The following is a 21,603-nucleotide window of genomic DNA, read 5'->3' as shown; positions in this document are numbered from 1 at the left end:
TTTGGCTGAACATTCATACCGTATTTGAAATAAAATAATAAATAACATATAGTGAAACAATGAAGAGGGCATCGGCCGTGCTGCATGACGTCGGTGCTTGCTATTTGCGTCTCGTTTGATTGGTAACTGTCAAACAGAGATTAGCCTGAGCAAACTGCACCGACTTGTGTATGATTTACAATATTGCACACCGCACACAACACTTCAGAGTGTTCACAACAAGCTGAAACATTCGTTGACCTATTTTCAGTTCAATTGTGCACGAATTAAATGATATAATTTGGCCGATGAGCAAAATGCACTCGTCTGTAAGCAATGTAGGTTTAGAGGTTTTAAATTTAACATGATTAATAGCGAGGATATCTCCGTACATGTATCTCTACCTGTGCCAAATTTAATTGAATACATTAAACATTCACGTACCGACTCAATTACTATTGTACAAATACAATATTTATTTATTTACATATTATTGTTCCGGAATATTTATTGGCTAAAATGTTTGACTAAGTACCTACATAAAACATACAGATATGAATTACATATTATCAATGAGGTAGGTACTTACCTTTTCACTATATACATATTATGTGGAAGTTGTACGAAGAAATAAGAAGGGTGCCTGTATTGTGCCCGAGTTACGATGTTTATGTCATACGTTTCATACCTACTTTATTAGTTTTTACTTATTCACTAGAACCGTCTCTCTCTTTACCTGTTTAGAATTATTTAAATACCTATAATATGAAGCCTATATGCATAATACTACAGATTACTAAATCGTGCTCAATGAATTTCGCCTCCATTTAAATTTAAATTTCGGGAGTCCCTATAATTAAATTGAAAAATTGTACAATAGTCCATCTCTTATCAAAGTCCATCACGACCGGAAAAGAGGTTATGGTTATTAGCTAAAAGATAATAATATTATAACTATTAACTACTAGGTATTTGTTTTGAATCATAACGCTTTTTAACAAATTTATTTATATAACTTACTCTAAACTAATATCTATTTCCACCATGATTATCAGTCATCACTACCAGCTCATCATTTGTTGCTACTGCAGTCTGCAGGGACATGCAACTTATGACTTATGAGGGTTTGAAGCATATTCCATCACGCTTGCCAAGTGCGGATAGGTAGATGTCACATAACCACAATCTTTTTGTTCTTGGGCATGTCGATTTGTTCACGATATTTATTTCACTTTTAGAAGCTGTGATATACTCACGATGTACTCCTTCTTTTTCTTTTTTGAAGTGTCAACTCCCGATTCCACTGAAGCTGTAAGGCGCTGGCTCCACGAGCGAGAGAATCGCGGCGATATCATCGCGTCGGCGTGCCACGTATGAGTTGCTTTATGAATTGTAGGATACCCTTTTTATTTGCAATTTTTCTAACACCGAAAAGAAGCAGAGGACTTATGAATTAAAAGAGAAATTATTGTATCAATAACAATAACGACGTATCCGCTTCATGTACTGTTTCGAAATTCGAATGCAAATGTTTCTCTACAAATTAAAATAACATCCTGTTTTAAATTTTACATCTGTGTAGGTAGGTACGAAATCGTTTACGTTTCCTTTAATTTATTGTAATAATTTATGGTTTCTAAAGTTATTGTATTTTATTAGTTTATTCGTTATTATTTTGTATAACAAAAAAAATTCCAACAGGTATTCAAAGACTAATAATTAAAAAAAAGAACACTAGCTGTTATTCATTTAAGGTCTTAGTCATTGTTTATGGTACCTACTACAAATTTTTATAATAGGAATTTAAAAAAATCATATTAGGTAATAAAAATAACTTACTGCTTTTTAATTGAACATTTTCAACTGTTTTATTTTATTCATTACTTTATTTAAAAAAATAATATAGGTAGTTTATTCAAAAAAATAATATAGGTATAGTAGCATTAAAGTAGTTAATGTACATAAAATTATTATGAGTAAATAATTATATCAAACAACTCATTCATTGCCGATGTCCGGTATAATACAACAAAAATAAGAAGTATGAAAGGATTGTACAGTGTAATTAAAATGTACTACTTTTTAAATCAGCCGAGTAAAGTATAATCCGACCAAGGCGAAGGGTGCGCGGCGCGCGCCCACTAAACGACGCCCGGCGGAACGGCCAGTCATCGAGCGACGGCCTTTTGGGGTGTTACTTTATCGAGCTTCGCAAAATATTATTCATTGTTTATGAGCCATGCGCGCATAATTAAAATAAATTCCAATTACAAAGAGAGGATCTATGTAAAATAAGTGATTTTATGAAGTGAAAGTGAAGTGTTGATGTTGGTTGTAGAATAAGCTTGCCTACGCTTAGTTCTGGTGCCGTGTTTATATTGAAAGCGCGGAGCTCGTTCCGTCCGGTGTGCTGGAGGGACGTCGCCCCCGAAGTTCTTATAGAGGTTAAGGTAATATTAAGATTTAAGAGTATACTTATGTTAAAATATTATTTTATTTGTCTTATGATAAGTTTTAGAATAACATTGTACCTATATACATAGTATATTCATGTTTAAGAGCCGGTTTTAATGTCACAAATGCGTGATCAGTTTTAAGAAGGGACATTCTTTATTTACTTGTTTTTTATAATTTATTACTTTATTCATTTTAATCGTGTATTTTATCAAATCTAAAATTTAATTGTTAATTAAAATCGTTGTAGTATTACTAAACAGTAAATACCTACCTATAATATTTTTTTTTATAATAATACCTATCTTGTTTCGTACTCCGTAATAACCGTAGTTACTTACTTTAAAGTTCCGAGTTAACGATAGGACAACGACAGAAAATAAATAAAAACCATTATGTACCTATAACTTATTAAAGTCATATCCTTTATTAACGTTAATTTTTAATGAGAGACATGGAAAATATGGAGAAAAAACTCCAGGAAACTTAATTCCTAAAATCTAAACAAATGCAAGGCGTTCTTCATTACATACCTAGGTAGGTATATAACTTTACAGGCATCCCTAATTAGGTACGACATTAATAAGGGCACATAGTTAATATCATAAGCAGTTACAAATATAAAAAGCTTAAAAAAAAGGCGACTAAGAACATGTTCTATAAATTTCTATTTTTCATACGAAATCTCATAACTAATAGGAATATAAATTTAAAAAATCTACAGATATAGGTCCAAAGTTCGGTGCTTGATGATCCTATCTATACTAATATTAATATTATAAAGCTGAAGAGTTTGTTTGTTTGTTTGAACGCGCTAATCTCAGGAACTACTGGTCCGATTTGAAAAATTCTTTCGGTGTTAGATAGCCCATTTATCGAGGAAGGCTTTATATCGTCACGCTATAGGTATATCATCACGCTAAGACCAAGGACCAAGGAGCGGAGCAATGCGGGTGAAACCGCGGAGCACAGCGAGTTATATAAACATATATAGGTACCTATCCTTGCAAAATTAATTCGGATCATAGTTTTACCAAAGTGTTTTTACACCAATTTAGGTGCCTATCACACTTTGTACTTATACGAAATCACGCTCATATACCTAGGTACCACAGCTGCTCAATTAGTAGGTACAACAATTTTGCCAGTTAAGTCAATAATTGGACACGATTGCAGACTTTGGTCTTGTTTTATTAGGGAGTTTCACATAGAACATCCAATAACGCAATATCCCGGTTCGGAGTTTGAACACAGGGCTCTAGGGGCTATGCTATAATCATGTTTTATATAGCCACACCAATTCAAATGATTAATGAAACCGCAACTTTACAAGAAAAAGATACCTACTTATTACAAAATGCTTTTTTACCTGATTGTATCATGAAATAAGTAATTTTCGCAAGTCGCGGGGCATGACGATTCAATCGAAAGAAAAAGTTTTGTCAAAACAAAAAACCCCACCCCAGTAAAGTAACACAACAATCAAAAATTATTTGATTTTTAATTAATCTATCTCGAATCTTGATTCTAAACAATTTAAGAAAAACATAAGCACAAGTAGGTAGATATACCTACAGTGTATGTTATATCAATGACAATTTATTAGAAAAGCACGCAGTTAAAACTTGAGTGTAAGAAATAAATCTAGATAGACTTTTTATAATGTAATGACAGCTACTAGATAACATTATACCTTACAACAGACATGACAGCATGATAACATCAAAGTGGTAATATTCAAAGGTTCAAGCTTCAATTGATAATCACCCTTCAATTTATAGATAACAACAACGGCTGTTTAAATGAAACATGTTTAAAGCGCACACGTGCCATGTATAGTTATTTAAAATATCGAAGATTTTAATTGATTCATTTACTTCATCATAAAGGTGCAGGTAATAAATTCTTTATGTACTTTTAAAAAATGAAATTCATTTTACGTGAAAATGGTGACAAATATTGGTTCTGAGGAATTCGTGATAATAATGTTACTATAAAACTAAATATTTAAATTTATTTGAGCCGTTTAAAAGATAAGTATCCTCTCAATGAGACGAAATTAAGTTTCGTATGTTAGTTTCATGTTCGTGAAGTTACGAAAAATATTTGGAACTAGATTAAATTTTGATATTAGTTATTAGCGGTTCGACCTCCAAAAACCGATTACCTTGAAACGTATGCGAATAACACAGTTTTGTGGGTTCACTGTTGTATTTAGTGCTGTCATTGTCGTTCTTTATTTTTGTCCAAGAATACCTATTCGTTCGCTGGCCGTTATGTTACAGCGACGGAACAAATAGACGATCTATAGCTTTTTATAACATACTTGCAAACAAATAACCTAAAAGACGAAAACCAGCTATTTAAAAATTATTCCATTTCTCACTATAATTTTCCAATAGCTAAAATACTTTTATTCCTTTTTTTTGCATTTTACAACAACTTAAATTCACGACTTTTTATGATTATTTTAATTTACAAATATCCAAGTTGCATACTTATGATTCCTCAGAGACGATAGTCATATCTATAGACTTTAAAGAAAACGCGAGACAGAGTTGCGTAGTATATGATATCCTGTTAATGCAATTTTATTCATTGAAGTGCATGAAACGATGATCTCAGATTTCAGACATCGGAGACGCTGATCAGATGTAACGAAGTAACCGCGTTATGCTAACTCTATTACGCTTGGCTGATAGTTGATGTATCAATACTGTATATCTTGTATTCGCCTTGCAATTACATATATATATAAATATTTTTATGAGAAAAATAAACAATGTTTCAATCACTAATAGAACGATAATACAATTAATATTTCGTTTAACTATTTATAAACTCAAACATTTGTACCTATTTGTTTATAGAGTAAACTTGGTCCCTTATAAGCTTTCAAGCAATTTATTTGTTAACAAATTAAGTACAACCAGATTGGAAGGCATATTTCCATATTTAAATATGAAAACAAATTCATTCATTCATTCATATAAAAATCATTGTTCAAAACTCATCTCCGTTCCCATGGATTTATAAAACAAGAGCTAAAAAGTTAAGTGTACGTAACATTATTATAATGATACCTCTAACCGCCCTCTCGCCTGGCCGACGGATAATAACCGATCCTATTAGGGAGGGAAACCTAAATATATACAATATACATATATGTATCGTAGACGAAGTAAGTACTAATAAACGCAAGTTAATTTGAACGATATCTCATGAGACTACACTAAAGAACGCGAATAATCGTCGTTTTTATTTTGTTATTTCAACAATGTCCTCGCTCTGTTTTTATATCAATTTAGATTAATTAAAACGATGGGCCTATAAAATCATAAGAGCATTCGTATATGGTGTGTTGTTGTCATTAAATGTTCATGTTTATAAACGAATTTCGAAATGTTAATATCCCTTTTGCTTATTCATTCGAAGGTTTAATTCGTAATGTGTATTATTTGGTTGTTGCAAATAATAATTTCCATCCATTTTGCGCAGAGTCCATGCGCATTGTGCACATTTCGGAAGATTTTAACGAGCCTCTATATTACAATCTCCGCTCAATATTGTCCTTTTAAGGGTAACGAATGTTTTTATTAAGTACTAGCTGTGCTCCGCGGTTTCACTCGCATTGCTCCGCTCCTGTTGGCATGATGATACATAGCCTTCCTCGATAAATGGGCTATCTAACACCGAAAGAATGTTTTCAAATCGGTCCAGTAGTTCCTGAGATTAGCGCGTTCAAACAAACAAACAAACTCTTCAGCTTTATAATATTAGTATAGATTATGGTAGATTTAAAGTTCGTTAATGATATTCTAGGTAGACAGTAAGTCGTTTATGAAAATGATTTTATATAGGCGCGGGACATATACAAGCGGCGCGGCGCGCATCGGGCGCACCGCGGGCGCACTGCCGGCGCGCCGCGGGCGCGCTGCCGGCGCGCCTCGGGCGCGCTGCCGGCGCGCCTCGGGCGCGCTGTTGGCGTCCGAAAATGATATTTATATAGAGTGGTTAAATGCATTTTCTTCATGCATAATTTAGTAAAATTATGTTTTTTGTGCTAAAAGAGATTAACATTAATTTGAAAGTAACGATTTTGTTTTGATAATTCCTTGTAAGTAAATAGCGAGGATAACCCCACGATTGCAAATATATCTTTGTTGAAAATGTTGGAATTTACTGGAAAATTTTATAGTACTTTTAAAGTAATTTTAAAGTAGTACTGGTGTAATGATGGAAGAAAAGAAGGTTAAAATAACACAAAATTTATATTGTACTAGCGGTCCACCCCGGCTTCGCCCGTGGTACATATTTCGCAATAAAAGGTAGCCTATGTTCTTTCTCAGGGTCTAAAGATTATCTGTGCCAAATTTCATCAAAATCGGTCCAGTACCTAGTTTATGCGTGAAAACCATACATACATACATACATACATACATACATACATACATACAAACCTTTCCTCTTTATAATATTAGTATAGATAAAATATGGTTTTCAAACACAGGTTTACATTGAAACCATATAAATCTTATCATTAAAATCTTAGTTCAAAAGTATTTACAGTACTGATCATTCCACAATATTATTACAATTACAAATAAATAAAAAACACAATCAAAATCAGGATTATCTTTATTTCTGACATTGTAAATATATGGGAACTTTCATTATGCTCTTCTTCATTTTCACTTTCCCTACTGCCATCACCTGTGTAAATCATTTCATCGATTAATTCAATTCACCTTTAAAAACAAAACGAAGAAGGGTATGTAATAGCAGCTCTATATAATTCCACACAGAGAGAACACATTTTTGACTGACAGGCTACCGTCTCCTACCACCCGATTTGTTTTTGATTGTGTATGACCGTGAATTGACCTCTATTTGGATGCGATGGGGGAAGCGCGCCTGCGGTACGCCTGCGGTACGCCCGCGGCGCAACGGTGGCGTGCCGCCTCGACGCCTGTCCAAAATTCTTTCATACAAAATGTATAAGAAGGATGTGGTGCAAAACAGATTGAAGAGGCGCGCTTATGGCACGCCCGCACCCGCACCGCTTGTGTTTGACCCGCGCCTTAAGGCGCGGGACATATACAAGCGGCGCGGCGCGCATCGGGCGCACCGCGGGCGCACTGCCGGCGCGCCGCGGGCGCGCCAGCCGGCGCCGGCGCGCATCGGGCGCGCTGTTGGCGTCCGAAAATGATATTTATATAGAGTGGTTAAATGCATTTTCTTCATGCATAATTTAGTAAAATTATGTTTTTTGTGCTAAAAGAGATTAACATTAATTTGAAAGTAACGATTTTGTTTTGATAATTCCTTGTAAGTAAATAGCGAGGATAACCCCACGATTGCAAATATATCTTTGTTGGAAATGTTGGAATTTACTTGGAAAATTTTATAGTACTTTTAAAGTAATTTTAAAGTAGTACTGGTGTAATGATGGAAGAAAAGAAGGTTAAAATAACACAAAATTTATATTGTACTAGCGGTCCGCCCCGGCTTCGCCCGTGGTACATATTTCGCAATAAAAGGTAGCCTATGTTCTTTCTCAGGGTCTAAAGATTATCTGTGCCAAATTTCATCAAAATCGGTCCAGTACCTAGTTTATGCGTGAAAACCATACATACATACATACATACATACATACAAACCTTTCCTCTTTATAATATTAGTATAGATAAAATATGGTTTTCAAACACAGGTTTACATTTAAACCATATAAATCTTATCATTAAAATCTCAGTTCAAAAGTATTTACAGTACTGATCATTCCACAATATTATTACAATTACAAATAAATAAAAAACACAATCAAAATCAGGATTATCTTTATTTCTGACATTGTAAATACATGGGAACTTTCATTATGCTCTTCTTCATTTTCACTTTCCCTACTGCCATTACCTGTGTAAATCATTTCATCGATTAATTCAATTCACCTTTAAAAACAAAACGAAGAAGGGTATGTAATAGCAGCTCTATATAATTCCACACAGAGAGAACACATTTTTGACTGACAGGCTAGCGTCTCCTACCACCCGATTTGTTTTTGATTGTATACACAATCCGTGACCGTGAATTGACCTCTATTTGGATGCGATGGGGGAAGCGCGCCTGCGGTACGCCCGCGGCGCAACCGTGGCGTGCCGCCTCGTCGCCTTTCCAAAATTCTTTCATACAAAATGTATAAGAAGGACGTGGTGCAAAACAGATTCAAGAGGTGCGCTTATGGCACGCCCGCGCCCGCGCCGCTTGTGTTTGACCCGCGCCTAAAGCATTGACGCACAATAGTTGTTTATTGTACATAATATTATGTTAATTGATTAAATGTTTCGTTGGTTCAAATTTAATCTGAACTTTAATACCACGATTTAGTTTGCCAAAAAATCTCCCACGAATAATTAATTTGATTAAATGAATTACAACTTTACTACAATTACTAGTCTTTTTCTTTTGCCTGCAATGTTATTTATTTATTAATTACTATAGTAACCCTATGTACATATGTAATACCTATGTTTTTTGTTAGTGGTATTATTATGGTTTTATGAATTTGAAAATGATACGACAATTTTTATATCAAAATGTTTGTCTTCGATTGTATCCCTTCGTACTGCTTAATATATATCGATATATTCCACTGAAAATATCATTTCTATTACTTTCGTAACAACACATATTACTGGAACCTTTTTTTTCTAATATTCTTATAATATCCCTCGTCCCCACGGCCCACCATTTTAATTATCACGGAGAGGATTTCTAAAGACACTAAGATGACCTTAGTTGATGAAAGTGCGACTTGAAGATTTTATTCTTGTTACAAGAGAATTCATTTTATTAGCAGTTAATATAAATTGAAGAGCACTTAGAAGTTTTATTAAATTATTTTTCGTTTATTCATTTTCTTTATATCAGGGATCAAAATGATGTACATATTTTACGTAAGAAAACAGACAAAAATAACAAAAATTAAGTTCGATTGACTTCCTAAATAATTTTGAACGTTATTGTGAATAGCGATGGATTAATTGATTACCTAAGTTGATTACTAACTTCTTATTTTTTAAATTAAAAATTATTAAGAAATATTACAGTTTCAATGTGAATTTTGTTTCGAAATAAGAAAGACGGATTAGGGTGACAAATCAACATCGAGCTATGCTGCGCTGTACTGCGCTGTGCTGTGTTTGGTCAACTCGCTCGTCTAATATTTTAATGAGGATACAAACAAAGTCTAGGGTTGTTGAGGATTCCTCTTCCGCTTCCTCATAATGCGGAAGTTCCGCAATATTTTGGGTTCCTCTACCGTTACCGCATCCTCAAAAATGAAAATAAAAAAATCCTCTTCCGCTATCGCTTCCTCAAAATTTAGAGGAAATTTATGAGGATGCTGATCCGATCGGGCGGCGAATTTACAAGGCCTATTTAAACTATGTATTTGAGTTACGAGTCGGACTCTACTAACGAACAAGAGTAGAGTCTTACCACCATATTAAGGCCGGGACTCCACCAAAGCAGAGATGTGTGCGGTGTGCTGTGTGCTGTGCGAGAAGAGATGTTTTTCAGCTCGCGGGACTCCACCAAAGCTGAGATGTGTGCGGTGTGCTGTGTGCTGTGCGAGAAGAGATGTTTTTCAGCTCGGGTGCGGGGCGTTGAGTGCTCAGTACGCATTCGGACACGAAAGGTGCACAGCTCACATCGCACAGCTCACATCTCCGCTTCCATCGCGACATACAAATATTACACATCTCCGCACAGCGATCTCCACTGAAGCTGAGCGGAGAGGAGACGTGTCAATAACTCAATTCTATTGGTTGTTTAAAAAACATCTCCTCTCCGCTCGTCTCGTCTCCGCTTTGGTGGAGTCCCGGCCTTATATCTGCGCCGAACACGTCTTATCTCTAAACATAATAATATAACATTTTCTCTCATATACTCAGAAGAAACATATTTTACCAAATAATGTTTGTCAAAAGTCATTTTAAATTAAAAAATTGGTTATTTGTAAAGTAGGTTTACGATCGAGATGTTTACGTGATAACATAATGCAGTGGCAGCGCTCGAGATGAGACGGGAGATCGGGAGATCGGTCCGTCTCTCTCTCGTTATACCTGCGATCGCGCTCGTGAGGTTTTGGTATGACACAAGTTTCTGAACATGTCACCCGACTAAAACGATTTTAAAAACGTTATCACGTTAAAAACAAACAAGTTGTTTAAGCTTACATACCTAATAATATCTACCAGTTAATTTTTTTTTGTGGAAATCGCCTAATGTCGCTTCTGGCACTGATATAGATAAGGTTTTTTTCTGTGGGTTTTTTCGAGTAATATGCATAAACAAAAGCTCATCTGAGTCCGGCTCGTGACTCAAATAGTATAGTACTTACAGGCTTTGTAAATTCGCGATCGGGCATCAATATGTAGAGACAAGAGCTTTTGTTTTAATTTTAAATTTTAAAAGTTTTTGTTTTTTAATTTTGATTATAATTTCCTATCATCCTCATCCTCATCCGCTTCCTCTTCCGCTTCCTCATCCGCATCCTCTTCCTCAAAAAAATATCCTCTTCCTCATCCGCATCCTCTAAATTTGTGTGTGAAAATTCCTCTTCCTCCTCCTCTTCCTCATAATCACTTCCTCAACAACCCAAAAACAAACCATGCTGCGCTGCGCTGTGTGAGGCTACGCTCTGTTTAAAAACGCAGCAGTCTCGAGCGAGGCGCGCTACCCGCCGTGCTGAGCCGCGCTGTGCCGAACTGTGCTATGTTTTTATGGAGCTCTGCCATGCTGCGCTGTGTCGAGCTTATCATCACTACATAGTATAAAATAAAGTCGCTTTCTCTGTCCCTATGTCCCTATATCCCTTTGTACGCTTAAATCTTTGAAACTACGCAACGGATTTTGATGCAGTTTTTTTTTAATAGATAGAGTGATTCAAGAGGAAGGTTTATATGTATAATAACATCCATTAAATAGTGGAGAAGTACTGTTATTTTTGAGGTTTCTAATGTGATGTCGTAAAAAATTACATTTATTCCGCTTACATTGCAAACGCAGGCTGAACGCCCTACGAGTTTTATCAAAATAATGTACTAAGTATTTATACACATTGAAAAGGTCTACAGAAAAGTCCGCGATGGTATATGTCTATCTCTTATGGATAACCCACAATAACTTATTTTTGTCATTTACTTTTTACGACAAATAATGGCTAATTTTCGAAGCGATTTTAACCAATACAGCATTAAACCTTAACCAATTAAATACCTTGAATACATTGTTCATTTAATATATTATGGCCCTTTACACCGTATGATTTAAGTGAATATTTTCGAAGATATTACAGATTTAAAAATTGCGGGACGTAGCGTTTGCGGCGGTACCGGCCGGCCGCCCGGCTAAACTAAACTAAACTAAAAAAAATGTTGTGTGGTTTTATGAAACCACGGTAAAAGTGAAACTGTTCGAACGGTTCCGAACACTGCTTTGTGTAGCGCATGTCGCGTGACGGTCGGCTGCCGAGACCAAAAAGTTTGAGACGATGTAATACATAAAAGTTTCACTTTAAAAACAGAACTTCTTTTTCAAAACAAAATAAACTTCTAAGTAATAATAATAAACATATCAAAGCACATATTTATCTATGTTTGGCTTAGTTTTGAGCCTTGTCTGTCCATCTTTTCCCAAGTAAAAATCACGGGAACTTCAGATATCTCTTCATTGTCATCGTCTTGCTCGGTTTCGTATGTCTCTTCTTGTATCTCCACGTTGTCTTCAACCTCACTGTCATTTTCGTCTTCATAGCAGAAACAGAACTTGATTCTTCCAGCAACAATCTGATTTGATCATCGTTCATTTTGACATGAAGTATGGCCTAAAAAATTGGTCAAAATGTAATTTAGAGCAACATTCATGCATATATTTTACTATACATACTTCATAAAGTATTCAAAGTCTTAACAAATATATAAATGTACAAAATATATAATATTAATACTTACACAAAAACTTGCACCTATACTCGCGTCGGTCTCACGGACCGATTGGCGCCAAATGCTATGACACGTGAACTTCTGCCGACCACGCCGCGACCTGCACTAAAATGAAGTTAGCCCCAAATCCGGAAACTAGCAAGGAACTCGACTTCACAGGATTTACCTGCATAAAAATAATTACGAAAATGTGTTTCGTCGGTCTCACAGACCAACGCGCGAGTATAGGAAGGTTAAAAAACGTAGCTTAAGAAACACAGCACAGCACAGCGCAGTACAGCGCAGCATCGTTTAATTGTTAAAAAAACGTAGCTTATGAAACACAGCACAGCACAGCGCAGTACAGCGCAGCATAGCTCGATGTTGATTTGTCACCCTTAGACTTGAAAACTAAACCCTAATCACAACACAAGTGAACTTTTTTGTAATTGAATTCAATTAAGGATAAGCCATTCAATTTACTACAAAGTGCTTTAAGAGTAATTAGTAATAAAGAATTAATTGAAGTGAAGAGCTCGTTTAATTAATAGCAAGCTGATGAGATAATAAATGGCGTGATGGACGTTCTAATTTTTCATTTAATTTTACTGTTTTGGTATAAATTTTGTTTATAATTTATTTTTGGTAATGTAACATCAAAGCTATGTTTTTTTAGAACTGTCTATTAGAAGAACATTTGGGTAATTAGGTCGCCTCTTCCAAAGGGTAATTCACATTCGACTTGATTATATTATATGTGAATTTAACCAAATGTAATGAATGAAATCTTGAAATAGGTAGGTATTTTAAGGGTTGGGTTTAAGTGAAAAACAAAGTTACATAGGTTCGGTACCGCTTAGCTTTACATGTAGGTATGATGTAACATTCACGTAAATTTGCTAAAAGATAAAAATTATAACTAATATCTTACAACATACATAGTTCATTGTCCATTTATAACTTAAAGGCGATTAAAAATAAGCGAATAAAAGTCAGCTTACGATGCGATCCATCTAAGTACCACTATGGAAATTATTCAATAAAATCTTTAATGAAACCCACATCCATAGTTAATTATAATATGCAGGCACGTTAGTTCTGTCTCTATGCTAATGACGTTGCATGATATCTAAATTATATCTGTTCCATCCAAACATTATCACCAGTTTGATAACTTGTTATTTAGTAATGAAAAACTGATATATTATGCGCGTCTGGTGATCGTGTATGATGCATTTTTTGCACGCCTCATAAGCGAAGCGTTGAGGTGGGTACTACTGTCACTTCGCGCAAAACATCTGATTTTTCAAACTTAAAATGTCTTTATGTATCATACATTGCACTTGTAAGATAATACATACACACACATATTAAGAAAAAACACTATTTTTAACGTTCATGATATTTTTGATGTCATTTTTGTTATTTAAACTAGTTAAAAAACAGTTTAAAAAAGTTCTGTCTTGGACGTCCGTGTGTCTGTATGTGCGGATCCTTTTTCTTGTTAACACGATAGCGACCGAAATACTTTACTAATCGAGTCTTTTTTTTTCTCTTACGCTTGAGTATGCTCAGGAATAGAACCCTTTCATTTTTCAGGGTCTGATTCGATGTGGTTTAATTGTTATTAAATAAACAAAAATAATAATTAATAAATATTTATTAAAAAAAATTATGAGGCGTGCACTTTTGGATTTTCCAAATTATTTAAATTTGCTATTACAGATAAATTTTACCGAGCTAACAACAAACTTAAACTTGTATGCACCACAAAAGCCCCACAAATTCCTATTTCAAACGACCAGACAATATAAATCAAACAATTAAAAATGATCATAATATTAGGTTCTCTTCACCAAGATCCCTTGACGGCCGTAGCCTATAATGAATGGACTCATAAAGCTTGGTTACGATTGCTAGCTTTTAATTGGCTCGTTTGAAGTGGGCCCGGCTCTGCCTGAGCATCCTTTAGTGTGTTGCTTTATTTAAATCAAAAAACTTTCAACGTGCGCCGGGAATGACATATATATTTACCATAGAAATCTAAATAATAAGACACATAGAAGTGCTATAATGTCATAATTCGTATGAAAACCGCTGTCGCCAAAATCAACACATTCAAACCGAAAGCTAAACAGTACACACAAGTAAACTATGCCTTTTATTGGACAGCTTGATTTTATTGAAAACTAACTTATCTATTAAATTAAGCTTTTGAATATGTATCCTAACGCACGAATTTACGGTTTATTTTAGTATAACATCCCTAAGTATATGAGACTTTTTGCTCCAATACGAACAAACGTGATAATAAGAATGGTCAACTGTGTCATTCATTGTTATTTCGATTACTATGGTGACACTCGTAATACTTGTAAATATTCTATAATTTTAAGGAAAAACGGCATTATTTCTAAAAAAAAATATTTTCCGATGAAATATTATTCCTTTATAAGTATAATTACAACTTGTGGAAGAATTTCCGCAATGGGAATTGCTGAAACACACCATGTATACACTCATACGTCTCCAGAGCAACTGAACAGTGACGAATGCACTGGTGATGTGCAAATCACCTGAGTGGCGACAAGGTCACGCACGCTTACGACTTCTAGTGTCTTGTTATTTAGATTTCTATGATATTTACCTTTTCTAGGAGCGAATAACTTAAAAAGTCTGGTGACGTCATGATGCTAAAGCAAAGTGTATGGGTAGCTAGAGATTTCTGTTCATATTATATTATGTTGCCTCTTCCTTTGTAGATAGATGGTCTGACTGATTGATAGATGGATTGAAATTCGTATTATTGTAGCCTCTTATATCTACGATTCTCTGCACGTAACGCGAAGCGAAATATATTCGAAAAATCTGCATTGATATACGTAAAGTACGATTTATGTACGTATCGCGAAAGAGGAACACTGAAATACGGATGTAAAATGCCTCACTGTTTGGTTATTTGGTGGAATTGTGTGAAACTATGAGGGAATTAGAAAAATGCAAAAATAAGGGCTTGTCTCTAATTATAAAACACTATCCTTGAAAGGTCATAATATCTTATCTGCCATAAGGTGCCATATCAATTTACACCTTGCTTGTCTAGCATATCGTTTGACATAATGTATGTGTAAACAGAATAGTGCTCTATTGTATTGGATAACTATTTATAGTGATTTGTATGACGTTCTGAATAAGATGTATGCACGTCGCAATCGACTATTAATCATCACAAATTAGCTTGTTTTGCAAACTAAATGTGTTTGTATTCATGTATCTTTGAAGTTTTTATATGTTATATTTTATCCGATGCACTTTTGTTTTGTTTTACTAATATTATGTTTACGTATATAACATACCTACTCAAAGATATCATCTTAACTCCGTAGGTATAGGTATCGCTATACACCTACGATTTTGGTTGATATATCATTAAGGAAAATAAAAATAACTACGTTAAAAACAACCGACTTCAAAAACATCTTAATCATAAGTAGTAATTAATAATATCAATTTTTTTTTTATTTTTTACTTTTCCGTTTTTGAAGTCGGTTGTTTTTAACGTAGTTATTTTTATTTAATACTTTTTAGTGTATTTTTCCACAAGAATCAAACGAGCCCAAACTCGATAAAGTTGAGTCTTTATAATATTATACTGAGTTCCTATGGCCACCTTCCGATTCCACCATCAAATCAGCTCTATGTCATGATAATGTTTCATCGCTATCCAATTTACATACGTATACAAAATTTCAGCTCAATCGGTTTCCGGGAAGTGAATCAAAGTTACTTGCTACATTTCAATTAAGTCATCGAGATCAGACAAAAATGCTCATAAAATAAAAACTAGCGGGCCTATCCGAATAAAATATTATATATTTTATGCGACCAATTCGACACCATTCCGCATCAAACAAAAAAAGAATCACGTAAATCGGTTCAGAAACCTCGGAGTAAACGGTGTACATACATATAAAAAAAAAATACCGGCCGAATTAATAACCTCCTTTTTTTTGAAGTCGGTTAAAAAAACATCAATTTCAAAAAGTTTACTTCTAGTTTAACTATTTTTAATCGTATACACAATAAATGCAATAATCGATCATACATTTTATTGCCACTATTAAAAGATATAATCGAACCTTCAACAATCCACATGCATATTTGCCAAGGGTCAAACTATTTTGATATGGAGAATGTAATATCCGTTGAACTTGTGTTGTTTTCAATTCGCCCCTCTGATGTTCAAAGGAGTGACATCAAACACATGTGTGTTTTTTCTTGCAGTCGTCTAATCTCGGAGACAATACAGACTTCAGTACATTTATAATGATGCGGTTTCATTCATCGCCCTTGGTGGCGACACCTATATCCGTTAGGATTTGAATTTATGCCAAACAGTGGAAAAGGAACAAATAAACAGCATATCGAACATGTATTTCATATTTCAGTTAGCATTTACAAACAAACGATTTAAAACCGGCTTCCATTTATTTATTATGATATAATACATTACAATTAGATTAATTATAACACCAAATAGCCGCTAATTATGTGTAGGTTACACATAGGTTAATTGTGATTCTTCTGGAATAAATAATGTAATTCACACTGCGCAGCGTAGGAACAATATTGTAGCATTTGTTTTAACCAATACATAATGCCAATACTAATAATAATTAGAAAATCGTTTGTCTTCTAGTACTAATAGTAACTCCCATATATTACAGCAAATGTTTTGTAATTTGCAATTAGATTTTTATTATTATGAGTAATTATTTACAAACAAATAAACATACAAATATTTCGTAAATCAATCTACAAATTGAATTGTTAATGGGCTGATGAAAGCTTTCATAACAATTCAATGTTAGCGGAGTGAAGTATGAGGACTAAGAGAATGTTTATAATTAGGTTTGATTGAAACTATACAATCAAAGAAATGGAAATAGGTCAATGGTTACTCGTGTGAGAAGACACATCACTGTTGGAGGTTTTTGTGCTTCCTCGAATGTAATTGGTTTTAAGCCAAAAGGAATGTTCTTATTATGCAATAGAAACATAATTAGTTTTTCCACCGAATGTTGGATTCGGATTATGTAAATCGAGTACGAATTACAACGCTAGAAGTAGTTTTTTCTATTCATAAATCATAATAATATTTAGAATAGTGATATTTCATATTTGTATTCACTAATATAATTGAGAGGCAATTTTTATCCTCATAAGTAATCTTATAAGTTTATTTAACCAATGATGTAAAATATATTTTATCAAAACATTTACATTATTCCTGTCTAAGGTAGATCACATTTATATTTTTTACTTTTTCGATTAAATGATGTATCTTTTGATGAATCGTGTACTTTGTACAAATATGTAGGTACTTAGATTGAGTGAAGTTAATATGAGCCTCAAAATCAACGTACCACGCAGGTATTTGGACTTAAAAATGGATAAGACATTAATCAAAAGTCAAATGCTCCACGGGCTCCAAATTATACGAGATAATTTTGACGCGAATCAAACATGTCATAATTAAAAATTATTGTCACTTCATTAGTATTCAAGTTTTAATTAGGAATATAAATTATAGGCACCTCTATTAGGATTAATTTTTTTGCTTATTTCGTATTTAACATAACGTAAATGAGAAAAAAGCAGGTTCGTGATCACAATTCATAGGCGCTTTAATAGGGCTGGCATTAGTGTCGCTTAATCTAATAGCAGTATTATGTAGTAATTAAACGAGTTTATTGTTTGATAATAACACAATGCCCAGTTTTTTGTGACACAAAGATGAATTAATATTCATTACAATGGTAATTATGTAAGAATAGTTGACGGACAACACTTGCCCGAGATTATTAAATATTTTTGAAGTGAAAACTTCTTTAGCGGCGTTGAGCACTTTTTCTGTAATGGGTATAAAATCTTAAACTCGCGTCAGGACACGTGACCTGATCGAAAAAGCGTAAGACGGATACCATTCCAAAATGTCAACTTCTGATAATGTTCACTTCTGCCGGCACTCCCGGAGTGCAACCCGTCTTTTTTTTACGTGAAGTTCTAATTTTGTGAGGCAGAAGTACTTAGCTAATTATTTAAAATAAATGTTAGCTATTATCGTCATGTGAAAATCAAAGAAAACCACGTTGATATTAATCCAAGTAAACTTATTAAGTATCGATTTTTTTTAAAGAAATGTTTTAGTGGCATTTCGTATTACTGTGGCTGAATAAAGGGCATTTATTTATCTATTATTTTGATATTTCACTTGAACTAAATTTATTTGTGTGCGAAAATAAATCGCAAAGGAAGGCTATTAGTGTTATAAATCGTATTCCAGGCTGGGAGCATGTTATACGCGTAATGTTGATGTAAATAGCCGGCTATTTATTCATATTTCGAGGTGACAGTCTATTTTCGCCCGCCGGCCGTCTGATGACGGATCCGTGCGGGGACTTTTTTCATACGAGTGTCTTATTAATAAGCTGAAGACCTACAGCGACTTAAGTGTCGTTAAGACAATCTGCTGCTTTTGCTTTAAATTATTTGCACGTGTGATTTGCGGTGTTTGGTCTATTATTGGATGAGGTTTGATTTGGAAACATTTTAATGTTGTAATTGTTGTTGTGTACAATTATAATAACATTTGTTCGTTGTCACCAGTTTTATTGTGGCGTCGTATATTTAATAATATAAAGAACATTGTCTTTTCTCCTGAAAATGCTTTACACGGAATTGTTGTAGTTATGTCATCTTTTGACTTTCAGCCTAGGTAGTAGCTGGTACATCTTATGTTTCTACGAAGTATTATCCAGCTATATGTTTTTTAATTAATTTTAATAAATTAACCAGCAAAATTGACGTAGCTACCACTCGCTTTATTTGGTCAAAATAGGTAGCCATTTTAATGTTTTTTTTCTATTTTCTGTGTGCGTACCTAACCCAATCAATGAGTAGAGTACCCACTCTGACTTTTTTATTGAAACCGACCCCTTGTAACTACAAATATCGCCAGACTGTACGGGCTCAAACTGCGACGGAGGTGGATATCACAATAATAAATTATATTTAATATCTGGTAACATCTTATTTTCATAGCAATTCATCTCGTCGGACGACACTTGGAATCGATCCATTAATTATGTTGACGTTTCAATTGATATAGACAACTTGAATATTACACGTCCAATTGTATGGACTCACCATTAAAATTATGTGTTAATATGTCTTTGGAAAACGTTAGTGCAATGATGTCACGTTTCAATGAAACGTTATCCGGTAGTTAACCAAACGAATTTATTACGCATTCCATTTCGTAAAGGTCTATTACCGTTAAAGCGTTTCATTACTGCAATGTAAATACGGAGTTGCAGTCTGTCTGGGCTTCTTTAGGCCTGATTTTCGCGGAGTGCAATAGACGCGGCGCGCGCCGCGGCTCCGCGTGCGGTTCATCCGTCTACCCGCTAGTCGCTGCCACGATACCTACCGGGTTTATTGACCCGGCGACCGTGAACCCCCCTTCTCGACCCCTGGGCCTACGATACTCGACGGTACGCCAACGAATAACTTGTTCCAGATTTCGATCCCACCTAGGATTGGCCGACCGGAAAATATGTTTGTCGCAAAAATACCGCTTTTGATTTTCACAGTAGTTTTCCTACAATTTCTACCTGTAATGAGTTATTGTTCAGCCGAGGCCGCTTTGTATAGTGCTCATTGTTTCTAAAGAAGATGAGGTTCATTGTCGCATCTTGCACTGTGACGTAGAAATTTGTATTTAATGTTTATAATGTTTTATCATACAAAGATAATGAATCACTACACATATAAACGGAATTTGTTTTGTTTACCGCCGACTAATGTATTTTCACCAAAATGTTTCCGTTCGTCGGTAGCGAGTTCCTCATTTCAATAAAGATAAAGATATCTGTGCTCTTAATAGCCGCCTGCTTCTCGTGTTATCTCCCATTCAGTTCAGCAAGACGTTATGTTTGACTTTATTGCGTTCTTTGCATTGTTACACATAAATTATGGCCAACTATCTGCTTCCAATAAATCAGTGTGCGTTTGTTTTATGAATACATATAACGTTTTTCATTAATACACTATTGTTTCTATCGATTATATTATATCTATCTACAACTAGGTATATCTAATATGTATTCGCTTGAACAATAGGAAATTATGGTAAGGTTTGAAAAGTAACTGCTTCAACCTTATCCAGTGCCATCCCCGAGGGATCATAAGCCATAATTATTATTGAAGTTGTTAATAATCACGCCGTTATTACATCCATTCATTGGAATTGCTGATGGCAACGCACGAGTAAGGGCTCTATGAAATTTTCACAAGTTAACAAGCGACCGGGTGTAATTTGAAATGTACAAAGCTCACGCACTCGCGTCAACTCGGGACTCGTTAACTTTACAAATTATTAATAAACCTCTTAAACATGACCAGACGGTTACGTGTAGTAATATTTTCATAAATTCTTAATGGAGCACAACGATTTACTAACCTCGGATATCACTCAGAGAAATATAGGCTTGTATTTGGTAGCTATTTCAAGATTGGTTTTCAGAACTCATTATTGTAACAATAATTCCCTGCCTTATATTTAAATCATGAATCGGTGGATTCTATTAAGATCTTATTATATGATAAACTTTTCATTATTTGGCCTTATATTATTCGTATGAAATAATGTATATTTAACGTACATAATTACAATATGATTGTATATTGAAAAGTAAAGGATACGGAGTAATTATAACAAACAAATCAAAAACTACATTAACTACGAACTTGACAGTTGATATGAGGTCAATCACCAGTTTGTATGTATATATAGGTAGCTACCCAAAATTGAACAGAAAATTTTATAGACATAATATTTATAAGCGGATTATAGTACAAAGCTGAATAAATGGCGGCTAGTCTATACATATAATAAATCTGTAGAAGGGTCAATTCTGTACATTGAAAATATTGAAAAAATAAATAGCGGGGGGTGTTACTGGATCGATACCAAACCCAAATATGTGATTAAAAAAATTTTTGTCTGTCTGTCTGTCTGTCTGTCTGTATGTGAAGACATCACGTGAAAACTAACGGTTCGATTTCGATGAAACTTGGTATAATTATACCTTATTATCCTGGGCGTAAAATAGGATACTTTTTA

The 21,603-nt window shown here is 34.4% G+C and overlaps 1 protein-coding gene across 1 annotated transcript in view; it reads left to right on the top strand.

Annotated features, from left to right (window-relative positions):
- The first annotated feature begins 2,161 nt into the window (after window positions 1-2,161).
- Window positions 2,162-21,603, top strand: part of rut (adenylate cyclase rutabaga) — an 88,306-nt gene continuing 68,864 nt past the window's right edge. Inside the window, exon 1 of the mRNA XM_090105654.1 lies at window positions 2,162-2,429. The gene's annotated coding sequence lies outside the window, so the exon portion shown is untranslated. The remainder of the gene's footprint in view (window positions 2,430-21,603) is intronic.

This window comes from Colias eurytheme, chromosome 9 (assembly GCF_061535395.1).
Source record: "Colias eurytheme isolate Ceu_HAF_F1 chromosome 9, ilColEury1 Martin Lab GWU primary, whole genome shotgun sequence".
NCBI classification, from domain to species: Eukaryota; Metazoa; Arthropoda; class Insecta; order Lepidoptera; family Pieridae; genus Colias; species Colias eurytheme.
The sequence above is the reverse complement of the archived record's forward strand: the minus strand, read 5'-3'. Positions and strand labels throughout refer to the sequence as shown.